Source organism: Elephas maximus, chromosome 13, assembly GCF_024166365.1.
Source record: "Elephas maximus indicus isolate mEleMax1 chromosome 13, mEleMax1 primary haplotype, whole genome shotgun sequence".
Classification (NCBI taxonomy): domain Eukaryota; kingdom Metazoa; phylum Chordata; class Mammalia; order Proboscidea; family Elephantidae; genus Elephas; species Elephas maximus.
The window spans coordinates 47,485,104-47,502,068 of NC_064831.1; the positions used below are offsets into that span (position 1 = coordinate 47,485,104).

Sequence of the window (16,965 nt, forward strand, 5' to 3'; positions counted from 1 at the left end):
ATATTATAAATGAGGAAAACAGCGTTTGCTTAAGCTCCCACAGTTAGTCAGCAGCATGCTGCAGTTTCCCCTGGAAAGGGTGCCGAACTAGAAATCTGAGAGCTGGCTTCTGATCTTGACCCTACCGCCCTCAGCTGTGTGATCTTGGGCAAGTCACTTCCTTGCCTCCCTAACAGAGACATTCATTGCTAGATTGTAAGAGGTGATAGTAGTCTTACACCGCCTCACAGTGCCCAGTCACAGTAAAAACCCAGTGCTGCCTAGTCGATTCCGACTCATAGCGACCCTATAGGACGGAGTAGAACTGCCCTGTAGAGTTTCCAAGGAGCATCTGCTGGATTCGAACTGCTGACCTTTTGGTTAGCAGCTTTAGCACTTAACCGCTACACCACCAGGGTTTCCCTAGTCACCATACGCGCTCAGTAAACGCTTGTAGATCTGTCATGGTGGCAGGAAAGAGCTAGGTTTCTGACTGTTAAGTTTCTAACTGTTGTCAGCTGCCGCGGAGTCACTCGTGGCGAGTCGACGTGTGCAGAGAAGAACTGCTCCGTTGGGTTTTCAAAGCTGTGACCATGGGAGGCAAACTGCCATACCCATCTTCCCAGGTGCCCCTGTGGTTGCCAAGAAGAGCTAACCCCGAGCGCTTAACCGTCTGCGCCACCCAGAGACTCCTAGCTGGGGGAAAAAAAAAGTCCTAAAATATGTCCTAAACGCAAACACAAGGCAGCGCAGAAGGGTGAGGGGAAAACTGAGCTCAGTGTCTGTGGGGTGGGGACCGGCCGCGCAGTAGGGAAGGCTTCCCGGAGGCGGAGAACTTGGAAAGGCGGAGGCTCGGTGGAGCTAAATGCCCGGGGCTGGCTAAAGAGGGGTGGAGGACGTTCAGACCAGAGGCACCGCGAAGACGAAGCGTCCGTCGGAGGGGTGTGAGGCAATGGGTAAGGGGTGGAAGAGGCGCTGGCGGGGCCGCAGAGGGCGCGCGTCCCGGGCGGAGGCCGAGTGCAGTGGGTGAATTTGCGCCGAGGGGCCGTGGGCTGCACGAGGGGTCCTGGGAGTGAAGGAGGCCGGCGAGCTGACGGACGTGCGTGGGAGCGCCCCCGGCAGGCCCGTCAGGGCGCAGGACCTCTCCGCGGGGCGGCTTGGGCGGGGCTTGTTCCCGGGGTGGGGGGAGTCTGCGGGAGGACGGGGCGGGGGCTGTGGGAGGGGGCTGCAGGGCCGGGGTGCTGGAGGGGCGGGGCGGGCCTGCGGGGCGGGGGCTGCGGGGTGTGGGCTGTGGGGCGAGTCTGGCTCTGGCCCCTCCTCCCGGGGCGGGACTTCGGGGAGGGGCCTGCGGGCTGTGGCTGCGAGGTAGGGGCTGTGGGCGGGGTTTGCGGGCTGGCTGGCTTGGCCCCGCCTCCCGGGGCAGGGCCTATGGGCGGGGTCTGCAGGTGGGTCTGGCCCGGCCTCTCCTCCCGGGGCGGGGTCTGCAGGCTGGCCTGGCCCGGCCTCTTCTCCCGGGAGGGCGTCCGCAGGCGGGTCTGGCCCAGCCACTCCTCCTGGGGGCGGGGTCTGTGGGCGGGGTCTGCGGGCTGGCCTGGCCCGGCCTCTCCTCCCTGGGCGGGTCTGCAGGCGGGTCTGGCCCGGCCCCTCCTCCCAGGGGCGGGGTCAGAGGGCGGGTCTGTCTGGCCCAGGCTCCTCCTCCCGGGGCGGGTCTGGCTGGCCCGGCCTCCCCGAGGCGCCGTGGCTCCTGCACTCGAGCCTGGCTGTGCTGGCGGCGGGAGCGGGACACCGGCCTCGGTAGCGGTAAGTGAGTTTGGAGCGGGGCCGGGGTTTGGCGTGCCCGGACCCGGGGGCCGAGGGGCTGGGGCTCCGCCGATGTGGCCCCCGGAGGGCGTGTCCCCGGCTCAGGCAGGAGGTGCGCCCCTGGCCCCCGCGCCGCCAGGCAGGTTCGCGGACCATGCGGTGGGGGTTCCTGGGGAAGCCGCGTCCGGCTGGGCCACGGGGGAGGGTCTCCAGGACCTGCGTTCCACCCCTGCCTCGACCCTCGGGCTCCAGCGACAGCTGAGAGCGGGCCAGGGTCCCCTCGGCACCTCCACGGAGCACCTCGGTCCCGGCCCACCCAGTTTTATGCTCCCGGCGCGGTTGCCCAGACCGCCCCTCCGACCACGACACCTTCCGCGGTCCAGGCAGGTCATCCCTGAAAGCCCCCGGCTCATTTAGGGCACATATCCTAGCTTTCCAAGGGACTTTTCCAAGTTGCATCACTGTTTGGCCTCCAGGCAGGTGCTTGCCTCTCAGGTTGGAGTTATTTACACAGGATTTTAAATATTTCGTATTATTTACTGTGCGTGTGTTCCCTCCCAGAAGTCCCCCAAAGAGTGGTGCGCTCCCAGCAAAGCCTCCGCTGCTCACAAGGCGGTGGCAACGGGTTGGGGGCTTTGGTTCTCAAACTTGGCCGCACATCTGGGGAGTTTTAAAAAAATACAGATGCCTGGAACCCACCTTCAGAAATTCACATTTAGTTGGTCTAGGGTGCAGCCTGGGCAATGGAGTTTTAAAAAGTCTCCCGGGTGATTCAAATGTGCAGCAAAGTGTGAGAACCTCTGTTTTGGGGTTCGCTCCTAGGGCCACTTTTTCAAGCTCTAGAGAGCACCCGGCTTGGTTTGGTTTTTGGCTAGAGATCAGTCTTACAGAACTCTCCTCAGGCACTCTTGACTTTTCTGTAATCTACCTCTCCACCTGGAGGGCCTGTTGGTGCTTCTAACCATAGACTGCAGATGGGGCCTTTATGAAGTTCCCTTTGTTTCTGCCTCTGCTTACAGTAAATATTGCCAGGGCACCTTCTGTCAAGGAGGTGGGAGTGTGGGAATTAAGGGTCAAGGTTATAATACAGGGTTGTCCTATTAAGGGAAACCAAAATCAAACCAAACCCACTGCCCTCAAGTCGATTCCGACTCATAGTGACCCTATAGGACAGAGTAGAGCTGCCCCATAGAGTTTCCAAGGAGCGCCTGTCAGATTCGAACTGCCGACCTTTTGGTTAGCAGCCATAGCACTTAACCAGTATGCCACCAGGGTTTCCATATTCAGGGGATACCAAGTGATAATTTGACTTGTCATATTTGAAAAGGATTTCAGATTAAAAGGACGAAAAATACTTTAGGAATCCACCAGTTTAAGAAGACCCCCCCAGCCCCATGGATAATCAACCAAAAAAACCGAACCCAGTGCCGTCGAGTTGATTCCGACTTATAGCGACCCTATAGGACAGAGTAGAACTGCCCCATAGAGTTGCCAAGGAGCGCCTGGTGGGTTTGAACTGCCGACTCTTTGGTTAGCAGCCGTAGCACTTAACCATTACAGCACCAGGGTTTCCCCATGGATAATAGTTTTGCATAAATCTGGGGAATTTTACTTCACGAAGTAAAGCTAATTGGATCCTTAAGGTTTTATGGTGGATACTTGTGTTAATGGGTGTGCGCTTGTGGGTTAAGATTCCAGGTGTGTGATCAAGCCTTGCAAATATGACAGCATGTATTTCTTGTTAATAGAATAATATCCTAGTTAGGGAATTAAAGCCTTACCTTAGCATGGCACATCTGAGGTGAGACCCTTAGCCACCTGTCGAATGATCTTAAAAATGTTAGGGGTGTAGGACTAAAGAAAAATTTAATGGATGCATATATTGACTGAATTTGATCGTTTATTAAGAAAGTGTATTTTCAGCGTCCTTGCTACCAACAGGGTAGTCGCCTGGATCCTTGGTTAAATTACTGTTGTACCCCAGGTATGACTGTATTCTGTTTCTACCTGGATGTCGGTACCTGGCCAAAAAACGGTGGGTTTGATTTTTTTCGTAGGCGATGGCCCTCTGTATTGCATTTTCACTTGCAGTGGGATGACATATTTTCAGGAGAAGGCCCTCCAGAGGTGGGGAATGTTTGTGCTCATTTCTAGCTTCAAAGCTTGGTAGAAAGAACACTCATTTTGAAAAATAAAAAAAGTTCCGTGGCTTTGCCCGGTTGGTTTTTCTCTTTTCCCTGCCTTCCTATCCCTGTGCTCAGTTGCTGGAAGTGTGGTCACTGTGGGAGCCGACTTAATTGTCTTGGCTTGAGAATGGCAGGTTATGTGGAGTGCATGGCCTGACAGGGTGGCCTCAGGCCCCCTGACCGGAATCCTCCACCTTTGGGGAGCAAGAACACATGGAAAGTGTTTTCCTACTGTTGACTTTTTTTTTTTTTTTTAAACCAGGCCAACAAAAAGAAGCCATGTTATTGAATGGTTTATTAACTTGTGAGCCTTGTCTCCATTTGGGAAAAAAAAAAATGCATATTTGAGGTTCTTTTCATCTTGGGGTCTGAAAACAGGAACAGAAACAGTTATGATGTGAATGTAATGCTGTGTTTGTGGCCAAAAGGACAGAAAAGTGCTTGTAAATGTGACCTGAACAGATTTACTGAGACATTTCTCACTTTGGGGGTAGCAGCTCCAGTATTATAAAGTGATAGGAAAGCAAGTGAAGAAGAAAAGTATGAAGAAAGTGTTATCTAGGGACTTCTTCATTTAGGCAAAGGATGTACACCATCCAGAAGAGAGACCTTTGATTTATTTTTAAGGATAGACTGCACTGTCTTTCTTTTTATGTTTTTCTCTAAGTAGGGGGCAGTTTGCTTGTGCTGATAGGGCGAAGGGTGGTTAAATGAAATTTAATGGTCTTCTCAACTTTCTTTTCCCTTGAAGCAGCCTAAGAGATGCCAATGACTTTTTTTTTTTTTTTTTTAAAGAAAACCCAACTGATTTTGTGCTTTTCTTTTCATCCTCTGATCCTGGCATGAGAGGTTGGCACTAAAGAAGAGAAACAAAGTTCAAGGAGAATTAAAAATTGGGTAACTTTCCCTGAATGACCAAGCGCTTACTTCATCCGGGCACTTGACATTGCCGTTATCGAGAAACAATTTTATGACATAAAAAAACCCTCAAAACAAAAAAAACCCCACAGCTCCAGTCCTCTTTACCCTCTTTCCACACAATCCTCCTCTGTCTCCGAAAACAAAATCCTTGGGAGAGATAGTGCTTCGCCTTAAATTCACGCCAAAACTTTTCTATTGTTTCATTTCTTTATTCACTTATTCAGCAAATCTTATTAAGCCCCTAGTATGAGTCAGAATCGACTCAAGAGCAATGGGTGGTTGTTGTTTATTAGCCAAGCTCTGTATTACCCACTGAGTAAACAGGTTACAGTCCCAGGAGCTTGAAGCCTGGTGGGTATGCAAACCATGGGATGCAGTACATTGGCAACCCTGATAATCACGGTGAGCATGGAGTTCCTTGGGACACCCGGAGCACCTGTCTCGTCTCACCTGGGTAGATACTTTCTCAGTTCACTAGCATGGTAGGTGTCTTAGTCATCTAGGGCTGCTATAACAAATACCACAAGTGGATGGCTTTAACAATCAGAAATTTATTTTCTCACAATTTAGAAGGCTAGAAGTGTGAATCCAGGGTGCCAGCTCTAGCGGAAGGCTTTCTCTCTCTGTCAGCTCTGGAGGAAAGTCCTTGTCTCTTGTGAGTTCTGCTCCTGGGCAGTCTTCATGTGGGTTGGCATCTCTCTTCCCCCATCTCTGCTTCTTCGCTTGCTTGTTTAAATCTCTTTTATATCTCAAAAGAGATTGACTCAAAATATACCTTACACTAGTCTTGCCTAATAATAAAGACAACCCATTCCCAAATGGAATTATAACCATAGAACTGCCCCATAGAGTTTCCAAGGAGTACCTGGTGGATTCGAACTGCCAGCCTTTTGTTTTGCAGCTGTAGCACTTAACCACTATACCAGCAGAGTTTCCTAACGGGTAGAAGTTAGGATTTACAGCACATATTTTTTAGGGACACAATTCAATCCATAACGGTAGACATAAGAGAGGCTTTATCTGTGTTAAAATAAATTTTATTTTGTTAATTCCACACACAATTTTTTTTTTAAATCCTGATTTATTTATTTCATTTTTTTGTTGAGAATATACACAGCAGAACGTATACCAACAATTTCTACACATACAATTCCTGACATTGATTACATTCTTCAAGTCGTGCAGCCATTCTCACCCTCCTTTCCTGGATTGTTCCTCAGCTGTTAACATAAGCTCACTACCCCCTAAGTTCCCTATCTAATCTTTCCAGTTGCTGTGGTCAGTTTGATCCCATATAGATAGTTCTTAAAAGAGCACGATGCTCAAGGCAGACATTCTTTACTAGTTAAGGTAAGCTGTTTGGTTTAGAGTCCACACCAGGTTTTAAATACTTATCTCAGACACTTCCCTGATGGAGAAGAGGGAAGGGTGTGCGTACTGATTATGAAGAGGGGAGAAGGGAAGTGAAGCCAGAAGGACGGATTCGGGCAACAGGGGAGCTGGCAGCGATTGTGGCTGGATCCATTTTTGTGATGTTGGTAACTGGCAAAATAAGCTTGGTCATTGTGGTGCAGTGGTTAGGACTTTGGCTGCTAACCAGAAAGGTCAGCCGTTCGAATCCACCAGCCCCTCCTTGGAAACCCCACGGGGCGGTTCTTCCCTGTCCTGTAGGGTCACTATGAGTCAGAATAGACTTGATGGTGACGGGTTTGGTGTTTTGGTTATTTTATCTGAACAACAGAGCTGGAAGGAGAGAATGAGGGCCACATGAAAGCAGCCACCTCTGTTCTCTTTAGAGCAAATGTTTTGGTCCGTGTCTGTGAGTCCAGCCAGTGGGTGGACGTTCGTGCTTCATTATTACCATTGTACTTTAGCTCATGTTTCCTTGAACAGGCTGAAAACTGGACTTCACACTGGTTTTCCCTTGGGAAGGTGCTATCCAGATAGCTGCCCCACAGGGCTAATAACCTCAGGGTTATAAGAATAGTTACCATCTGTTTATTGACTACCTTCCCTGTGCCAGGTAAAGTGCTCAGCACTTCTTTTCCGTTGCTCAAAACCCTTAGAGGAGCCCTGGTGGTGCAGTGGTTAAGAGTTATGGCTGCTAACCAAAAGGTCAGCAGTTCGAATCCACCAGCTACTCCTTGGAAACCCTATAGGACAGTTCTACTCTGTTCTGTAGCGTCACTATGAATCGGAATCCACTTGAAGGCAACGGTTTTGGGTTTTTCTTAAACCCTTCCATTCCCGGGAAACCCTGGTGCTTAGTGGTTAAGAGTTTGGCTGCTAACCAAAAGCACGGCAGTTCACATCCACGAGGCGCTCCTTGGAAGCCCTATGGTGAGTGAGGTTCTACTCTGTCCTATAAGGTCGCTATGAGTCGGGAATCGATTTGATGGTAATGAGTTTGGATTGTTTTTGGTTTCCATTCCTGAGAGGCAGGTGGCAGTGGCCTCATTTTACAGGTGAGGAAACAGGCTCAAAGAGGTGGCAGATCCTGCTAAGGATCACAGCGCTCCCCAGTGGCAGAGTGGAAGCATGAATGCAAAGCTTAGTTTTTTTCACTGTTTCACACTCCTCTTTAGCAGAGCTGATTAAGAAATTGTTTTCAGTGCCATATAATATCACAGGCTCCTTCCACCTGAATTGGTTTGTTTTCCTCTACTAACCCAAAAAACCCAGTGCTGTCGAGTTGGTTCTGACTCACGGTGACCCAGTAGGACAAAGAAGTGCCCCACTGGGTTTCCAATCTTTAGGGAAGCAGGCTGCCACATCTTTCACCCGCGGAGTGGCTAGTGGGTTTGAACTGAAAACCTTTACTAGATGAGGGGTAATATTAGAACAAAGTTGACTGCAGGGTTGTGATCCCAAGGGAAGTTTCACGGAATTCACCTTCTTCTGAGTCTTTCCAAGGAAAGGGCAGGTGACACTGTTCAGAAAGTGTCTGAATGCCTCTCAAATCCTAAGTTAGACAGACATTTCCATGTTCTTCCAAGCTTTGCAGACCTCCAAGTTTCTATGAATAATTGCTTGTTCGGTAAGAGATGAAAAACAAAATTTAATGTTGAACTTTCTGGAGTAAAACAGAGCTGTGCACAGTCAATTCTTGCTTCTGTGGTACTTGTGACAAAAACAACACTTTGCTGCCTAGCAGTTACCTCAAGCTCTGAGATTACAGGCAGTAAAGGGTTAGAGGCCCACGGAGCTATTGGTGAAGATGGGCTTAAAGCAGGGTGAGTGAGTGTGCCCTGCCATGGTCCCCAGCTCCGTATCTCAACCGGAAAAGGATCAGCTCCCAGGAACATTTCCAGGGGACTTAGTGGAGGGTCGTCATGGAGTTAAGAGTGTTTGGGATTAAAGCACAGGGCATTTCTTATGAACATGGACTGTTTCTGCCAAGCCGGCTGGCAGCCCCTTTGTTTACAGGGTGGAGTGTGTTTCCTGTGGCCCAATCACAGGGCCTTCTGCTTGTCTTAGGTGGAGCAACGATGGTTCCAGTCCTTGCTTTGTGTCATTCAGGACTTAGAAGACCCATGTCTAAAAAACATGCCCCATGCTATTAATATCCTTTTACTATTGCTCATCCCTTTGCTAGCAGATTGAGGCAAGATGACCAAGATTTTCTAGTTTTTGCCTCAATAATTCTCTTGCCTTTGCTCTCTTTACCTGATTTTCTATTCTGTATTTTTTGCATTTGCTTTCCCTTGCAAATTTATAATCTAGCCAGGGAAGAGGAACTACTGCTGACCATGCACCAGACACTGTTTGGTGTTTAACGTAGCCCTTCCCAGGAATCCTGAGCATTGCATAATCCCATTTCATGGATGGGAAGCCTGGCTTGTGAGGTCCTGAGTCAGGTACTAAGTGGACGTTTCTAACTTGGAGTTTCAGACCCTTAACAGCTGGGCTCTTTTGGCCTTATTCTGAAAGAAAAAGAAATGGCCCAGTTTTCAAAGTCATGAAAAGGTTCTAGTACATCCTATGAACTAGTATATATCTTTGAACTTCTTTGTAGCTGTATTGATAGCGTTTATTAAAAAAAGATTTGAGTCCCTGCCACTTTTGCCTGTGAGGTGTTCATCCTGCTTATTAAAAAGAGTGCCTCACTCAGAACTATACAGCAGCTGCTGGAGAGTTGATTAGTGTGGCTTCTTGCCTCAGTCAAGTATCAAAACCTTGGAGAGTTTACTTAGAGAAGTGATTAAGGAGTTGGGGAGGGACTGATAGAGAAGGAATGGGAGAGAGATAAGAGAGAGCTATTGCAAAGGGACTGGAGGGTGGAGTTTGCTCTTGGGATTTCTTTTCCTGGTGAGTTTCAGGTTTGGGGTTTAGGCACCTTTGTTCCAGATACAGCCATACCAGCTCAGCCCTAACTGCCTGCTCTGTCCTGGGTCACCTGTAAGCTTTGGGGAGTGGACAGTGGGGTGGGATGAGAGCTACTGGTTACCTGCTTCTCCAGGTCTGGTCTGCGCAAGGCGTGGACACCTCCAAGTACAGGTCCAGGTACCTGCAATATGCCCAACTTCCATGGGTGTGAAGCAGCTAGGTGATGTAAGGAAGAGGGAGAGGGTCACCAGAGTCTTCCCAGGAGACCTGGCCAGGAGCACCCCTTCTCATCATAATAACACCTCCTAGAGTGCTGTCTTCTTGCCAGCTCTGTCCTGAGAGCTTTTGGTAGGTTGGTGGTTCGAACGCACCCAGCAGCTCTGCGGGTGAAAGACCTGCTTCTGTAAAGATTGCAGCCTGGAAAACTCTATGGGGCAGTTCTGCTCTGTCACATGGGGTCGCTATGAGTCGAAATTGACTTGACGGCACCAACGAGGGATTAGTGCTGTCATGACCCCATTTTATGGGTGAGGGAAATGGCTTGGGGACATGGGGTCACTTGCCCAAGTGGTGCAGCTACAGAGCCAGGGCTCGTACCCCGGCCGTCTAACACTGCCTTTCTAGACCCAGAGCTCTGACGGCCACGCTGCCTCGTCATCCCTTCAACTCACCCATCCTTCATGTCTCCAGCAGGTTGTTGACTGCTTGCTATGCTCCTATCTCAGCAGTTTGAGCACAGTGGATGGCCTTTGTTTACATGTCTGAACTCCCACAAATCTATGAAGGCGGGGGGAGTCTCAGTACTCAGTTTGCATCCCTGGTGTCTAGCAGAAAACAAAATGAAAACCCAAACCAGTTGCTGCAGAGTTGGATTCTACTCATGGTGACCCCACGTGTGTCAGAGTAGAACTGTACGCCGTAGGGTTTTCCATGGGTGATTTTTCAGAAGTTGATTGCCAAGCCTTTCTTGAACTGCCAATGTTTTGGTTAGCAGTGAGTGGTTAACCAGGGACTCCAGCAGGAAATAGGTGCTCAATAAAGGTTTGTTGAAGGAAGGAAGGGAGGCAGGGGAGCAGTCAGCCCTTGGAACTTGGCATCCTGTGTTTCATCTGCCTCTCTCTAGCAGCCACAGCGATTTCTGAAGAGAAAATCAGATGGGCCCTGAGGAGGATGAGTCTAGGGAAGTGTTTTACAAAAGTAACGAGAGAAGGAGTTCTTGGTAAAAGGAAGTGGTTTTACGTATTTCGAGTTCTCATGGTCAGTGGTCTTTTGCTTGGGTTTGTGCTTCAATCATTTGTTCTCTGAAGGGTGTCCCTACACCGGCTTGCTCATTATTTTGCAAATAAAGGAGGCCCTTCTGGCTTCTCTGGGGGCTGCACTTGCCATCAGAGCTAGCAGCGTGTGTTTTCTTGGGGGGTTAAGCCCACCATCCTTTTTCCTGGGGGAGTTGCAGTTTAACATTTAAATAGGTCTGTCTTTTGTTTTTCTCATTCCTCTTCAGGCTGTGAGGTAACAGTGTTGGGGTCTGTCCTACTTGGTTTGGAAGTCCTGTTTGCCCATCACCAGGAAGAAGTGTGGCTCTGGGCAAGTTTCTCATCTATAAGACGGGCATAGCACCTACCCCCTGGAATTCTTGTGAGGAGCATGTTATGTCTGACATAGTATCCACAGGGGACGTTTGGCAATATCTGGAGACGTTTTTTGGTTGTCACGACTCGGGGGAGGGGTGGCTACTGGCATCTAGTGGGAAGAGACCAGGGATGCTGTGAACGAACATCCTAAAATGCACGGGACAGCCCCCCCACAACAAAGAATCATCCGCCCCAAAATGTCCCAAAGTGTCCATAGCTCCAAGGCTGAGAAGCCCTGCATAGCCGATCCCCCAACGTGGCAGCTCTTTTTAACTTCTCTGATCAAAGAGTGCTATTGGCCAGTGATAGAGTCCTCCCTTCTTAGTTAGGCTGGAAGGAATGAAATTTAATCTTGTTTTGATGCCTCTGGGTAGCTCCACAGGTGGGAAGAGCTAGCTTCCTCTCCACTAAGCCTCCTTACATTCATTTGTAATTGCTTGCCTCTGTTTACATATAAATAACTTCTGTGCTAAGGTGTCAGGGGAGCTCACCTTGGCCAGTGCTGGCGAGCTGGAGCAGAAGCCAGGCTCCCGAGACCTGCTTCTGACCTTGTGAGCCTGGTTCTTCTCTGTAAAAGGGCAGGTTATCATATCAGCACTTCTATCTCATTGTGTTGTTCCCAGGACTAAATAAAATGATACAGGAAGCTCTGTACACGTGGAGGTGCCTTTTGAACATGTTTTTCAGAAAGCCCAGTTCATAAATGACACTCAGTAAATGAATGCCATTAAAAAATGATTAGGGCTTGGAGTTCCTGAGTGGTGCCAGTGATTAAGTGTTCAACTGCTAATGAAAGGTTGATGGTTTGAACCCACCCAGAGGTGCCTCAGAAGAAAGGCCCGGTGATCTGTTCCCGAAAGGTCACAGCCTTGAAAACCCTAAGGAGCACATCTACTGTGCATACATAGGGTCGCCATGAGTCAGAACTGACTTGACAGCAACTGGTTTGGTTTTTCTGCTTTTTTATGACAGCCAAAGAAATTCTGTCTTACAGGCAAAGTTTTAATGTAGGCTCGGGAAACTAATTCTGTGACATAGGAGGCAGTTTTTCCCAGTGGTTAGGAGCATGAGGCATGGCTATGAGTTACTTGGTCACCGTATGTCTAGGTTTAATTTTCTTCCCTTCTTTGTTGTGGGACCCTGGGCAAGCTACTGAACCTCACTGTGCCTTGGTTTCCACACCTGTAAAATGAGGATACAGACAGTAGTAACACCCCCTCGGGGCTGTGGGGGACTCTGTCCTTGTGAAGTGCTCAGTGCTGTGCAAAACTTGCCTCAATGAATGAGTTGTTAGTAAATGATATTGTTTACCATTTTGGCCTGCAGCAGGTATCTGTTTACTCAGGTAAGGAAGATGATTGCCCCTAGGCTAGGAGCTCAAAGAGGAATTTCCTGCTGTCTTTGTATGTGTGTGTGTTAAAACACAGGAACATAAAATTTAGCATTTTAACCAATTTAAACTGCACGACTCAGTGGCTTTTAGGACATTCACAGTGTTGTGCAACCGTCACCACTGTCTCGTTCCAGAAGTCTTTCGCCACCCCAGACGGAAACCCTGTGGCTATTAAATAGTTATTCCAAGCTCCCCTCACCCCCAGCCCCTGGCAGGCGCCAGTCTGCTTTCTGTCCCCATGGATTTGCTTTTCCTGAGCATTTCACGTCAGTGGAATCAAACACGGTGTGACCCTTTGAGTCTGGCTTCTTTCACTGGGCTTCGTGTTTTCAAGACTCATCCTCCTTGAGCTATGTTCCAGGCTTCATCCCTTTTATCTAGTGTCTTCTGGTGGAGAACCCAAAGCCCCGTTTTCCTCAGGCCCGTTGTTTTCCCAAGTCGTGCCCTGTTTTCAAGCTTTAAAATGTCTTTTTTTCCCTTACTTTGGTCCTTCTTGGCTAGCCTTATTTTTTCCACTTTCCTATCCCGTGATTCCAGTGACCCTTGAAATGAATATTGGAATGGAGATCCCATGCCAGGTTCTCGGTGTAGCTGGGGAGTAGGGCTTGTGGGGTGTTTTATTTCTGCTGAAGAATTAGCTTCACTTCCCCATGACAGCGTGGCAGGTTTTAAAAACAAGTGTCTGAAAACACCCACCAGGACCCTTTTATTCCTCGGGTTTAAAGCTTTCTGCGATGAGAAGTGGCCCTCAATTAAGTCCTTTAATAAAAACCTCCCTCTGTTTTAAAGCATTCTTGGGGTGTGTTTACATTGAATGCCCCTGCAGGCTTCTAAATGAGGAGCTGTGGACTTGAGTGATCCTTAACCTGTGACTTTAATAATATCCTTTGCTGTAGGTTTCCAGGTGGAGGCCTGGGCCGGATTTGTAGCTTGTCACTGACCCAGACTGGGGGACAGACATGGGGGGCGGGGTGAGGCTGACTCTGTATCCTTCCCCCACTGTGTGCAGCCACTGGTAAAACACACCCAGAGCCTAAAGCTGTACAGAGATGTAATGCTGGCTCTGAAGGGAGGTGCAGCTTTCTCTGCCAGAGCAGGCAGTTCCCACGTCCCTTCTTCCTTTCACTCCCACCCCAATGCCGGCCTTACTAACTGGAGGGTGGGGAGCTTCAGAAGGATGAGACTGAACTATTTAGGAAAGCAGCCTGGGGCTTCTGAGATTCTGGGGCCCTCGTGTTAGGCCTGAGCTTTCTTAGTCAGGCCTTGGAGCTTCCTTGGGCTGAGGGTGCCCTGGCCCTTATGGTTGGAGGGGCTCTGCTTTTTGCTCCGATTCTGGAGAGGTGGGTAGGTCCTGCGAAGAGGAAGCGGCCCATCGGTTGCCGTGGTGGGCTTATGCAGGCCCATAGAGGCTGTAGGATTTGTTACAGACACAGAGAAAAGCCATGTCCTGGGACAAAGGGGGTTCCAGAATGGCCTTCCCTTTGCACCGCTTTTCCGAGGATCTTTGTTGTGCCGGGCAAGGACAGGAGGGTGAGGCAGCTCCACAGTCACTGGCACAGGTGGGATTTTACTGAGACGCAGCAGGGCCTGGCAGTTAAGAGCCTGGACTCCGACCCCCTGACTGCCCAGGTTCAAATCCTGGTCCTGGGGTTATGTTGTATGAGTTAGTATGTGTAATGTGCTTAGAACATGTGTGCTTGTGTTGTTACACTGATGTCTTGCTTATGTGGTCTCCCAGTTAGAATCGTAAAAATGCTGCTTGTAGTCAGAGCTTCCTTACCTCTGTAGCCGGTAGGCTGTGGAACCCAGGCAGGGGCACGTCACGGACTCTTAAGAAAGCAGGACTTGCAGATGGTGAAATTTTTGTGCTTGAAGAATCCACTGAAGTTCTTTGAGGGAGAATATATAAGTCTGGGAAGAAGGGCAAAGCAGCAGGTAATCATTTATTTAGACTTCCAAAAGAGCTTTGAAAAGACTTTATGCCAAGTTACTAATGCTGAGAGTCTCCCACAAGTCTTTGAGTGAAGAAGGTGAATGTCGTCAGGAATATGGCTGAAACTGTCCTGCATCGTCCTCAGAGGAGAAAGGCATGGCGAAACCTTCACGTGTGAAGTCTAAACGAAATTCTTTTAGAAGTAAAAATGCAAGACGTTGGAATTAAACTATAAGGAGTTTTTTTTTTTTTTGGTTTTGTTTTGTTTTTAAATATTTTTTGGATGCTACATGAGGGTGGAAACCCTGGTGGAGTAGTGGTTAAGGGTTCGGCTGCTAACCAAAAGGTCGGCAGTTCAAATCCACCAGGTGCTCCTTGGAAACCCTATGGGGCCATTCTACTCTGTCCTTGTAGGTTCACTATGAGTTGGAATAGACTGCGTGGCAGTGGGTTTGGTTTTTTGGTTTCTGACATGGGGATGTGGACTATGCTTTTAAACAATTCACCGTGGTCTGCAGCTACCCTTGGCAGCCAGGTTTGGGCCAGGAATTCTGTGCGCCACTTCCCAGCACAGCTGTGGGCCATATGCCTGGGGCATCAAGGCGCTCAGTAAGTGCTGAATGAGTAAATGAACATTAGTAGAACCAAGGAGTTCATTAAGAAGCAATTCAAGCTTTTTCTGTCTTTCAAAAATTAACTTCTAGCCCCCAACTGTCTTTTAAGCAAAGAGAACATTTATAGAAGGAAGTAGAGTCTACCTTCAATAAACGTAAGCCTCACTTACATCACTTCAGTGTACAGATGCTGAATTCCATCTCTTTTGTGGTTTAACTATGGACAATAAAGTCAACCAACGGAAAGAAGAGAAGCTTTGCCAACACAGACGTCTCTTCTCCAGTAGGATTTAGGAAGCTTGAGGTTTTGCTTGCCCAAAAAAACACATACAGGAATTCGTTGTTTTTGTATCTCTCATTGGGTTCAGCTTCCTGTGTTCCTAGCATGATGCCTCGTGTAGCAGGTGCTCTGTATGTGTTTGAATTATAGATTCCAGATCTCCTTACAATAAACACAGATATGTTATTACTGAGTGCCTGTTACATGTCACGTATACCTAGTTACGTGGACTCTTATGATGGTTGCATTACTTTTTGCTGCATACTATTACTGTGTAACAAACAATCTCAGATCTCAGTGGCTTATAACAGCTAATGTTTATTGTCCCACTTACCCATCTACAGGTTGGCTGCAGTTCGGTTTTCCTAGGCTGGGCTGGCCTTGTCTGGGTCAAGCTGGACCCTAGGCTTCCATTTGGGCTTAGGTCTATTCTGTGTGTGTTCATTCTGAGGCCTGAGCAGAAGGGACAGCAGTTACCTAGGGGGCACGTGTCGCCCATCTCGAGATCACAGAAACATAGCCCCAAGGTGGCTGCAGCTGTCCCACACATTGTATCCTTCTGCATAGTGAGGTCCAGGGGAAGGAAAAGCTAGGACCCAGCAGAACTTCCCCTTATACTTTATTGGCAGAACTGGGTCACGTGTCCACCCTAAACCAATAACTGGTTTGTGGAGATGGGGCTGATTTGGACCATTCTTGGGGCTGGCAGGGGCCCAGCCTTCCCTGAAGTAGATGGGTACTGGCAGAAGAGGGGACAGAACTGGGGTTTTGTGGGCCAGGAGGAAAGGGAGCAGTTGCGGTTGAGTATGTAGACACCAGTGTCAACCACAGCATTCTCTTTCAGAAGGAAGTGTACATATTGACTCAGCCCTTCCACGGTTAGGGATTTGTCCTATGAGTGTACTCACACAAGCGTGCTGGCAAACATACAAAGACATTCATTGCAGATTTATAGAAGCAAAATACTGAAAATAATCTAAATGCCTTTCAACAGGGGAATGGTTAAATAAGTTAAGGTATGACCACGTTATGGCAAATCTGAAGGTACCGATATAGAAAAATTACGAAATATACTATTAAGTTAAAAAAATATATATAAGGTGCGAATCAGTATGTATCCTGTGATCTCATTGTTGTTTTTAAAAAGTCTTGATTCTTGATTGTGAATGTAATTTCTGGAATTAGTCCCAAGGAACCGTGGGTATTTCTGAACTGCAGGGTTGGGAAGAACCATGTTTTATTTCATGCCCTCTACTGTTTTAATTTTGTACAAATCACTGTATGTGCTGCCTTTATGATAAAAAAGTTGTTGATAGGTATGTGGGGGCCTGATGTGGGTATTACCAGAAGCATGGTTGGGACGGGATGGGAGCATCCTTTGGCTGTGTGTGATTTCTTTTTAAAGTAATATTGTATTGTGTTTTAGGTAAAAGTTTATGCAGCAAATTGGGTTCCCATTTAACATTCGTTGTACAAATTGTTCCATACCATTGGTAATAATTTTCACAATGTGTCAGTATTCTCATTATTTCCTTTCTGTTTGTTCTGTTTCCATTGGTCTAGTTCTCTTCCCCTCCTTGTCTTTTCATCTTTGCTTTTGGGTAAGTGTTGACCATTTAGTCTCACATAGTTGATTGTTTAAGGGAGCACATTACTCATGGGTGATACTGTTTATTTTATAAGCCAATCTATTACTTGGCTGAAAGGTGACCTGTAGAAATAGCTTCAATTCCATGTTCAAAGGTTATCTTAGGGAGATAGTCTTGAGGGTTCCTCTAGACTCTATTGATCCAATAGGTCTTTTTTTTTTTTTTAAAGAATTTGAATTTTATTCGACATTTTTCTCCTATTCTATCTGGGACCTTCTATTGTGTCCCTGGTCAGAACAGTTGGTAGTGGTAG

General features: G+C 48.1%; 1 protein-coding gene across 4 annotated transcripts in view; it reads left to right on the forward strand.

Moving 5' to 3' along the window:
- Positions 1-888: 888 nt before the first annotated feature.
- Positions 889-16,965, forward strand: part of CGNL1 (cingulin like 1) — a 189,597-nt gene continuing 173,520 nt past the window's right edge. For 2 of the 4 annotated variants that reach the window (XM_049905309.1, XM_049905312.1), the window contains exon 1: positions 1,693-1,779. The gene's annotated coding sequence lies outside the window, so the exon portion shown is untranslated. Of the gene's footprint in view, positions 936-1,692; positions 1,780-16,965 lie in introns of those variants that run through there. The other 2 variants (XM_049905311.1, XM_049905310.1) reach the window with 2 other exon arrangements.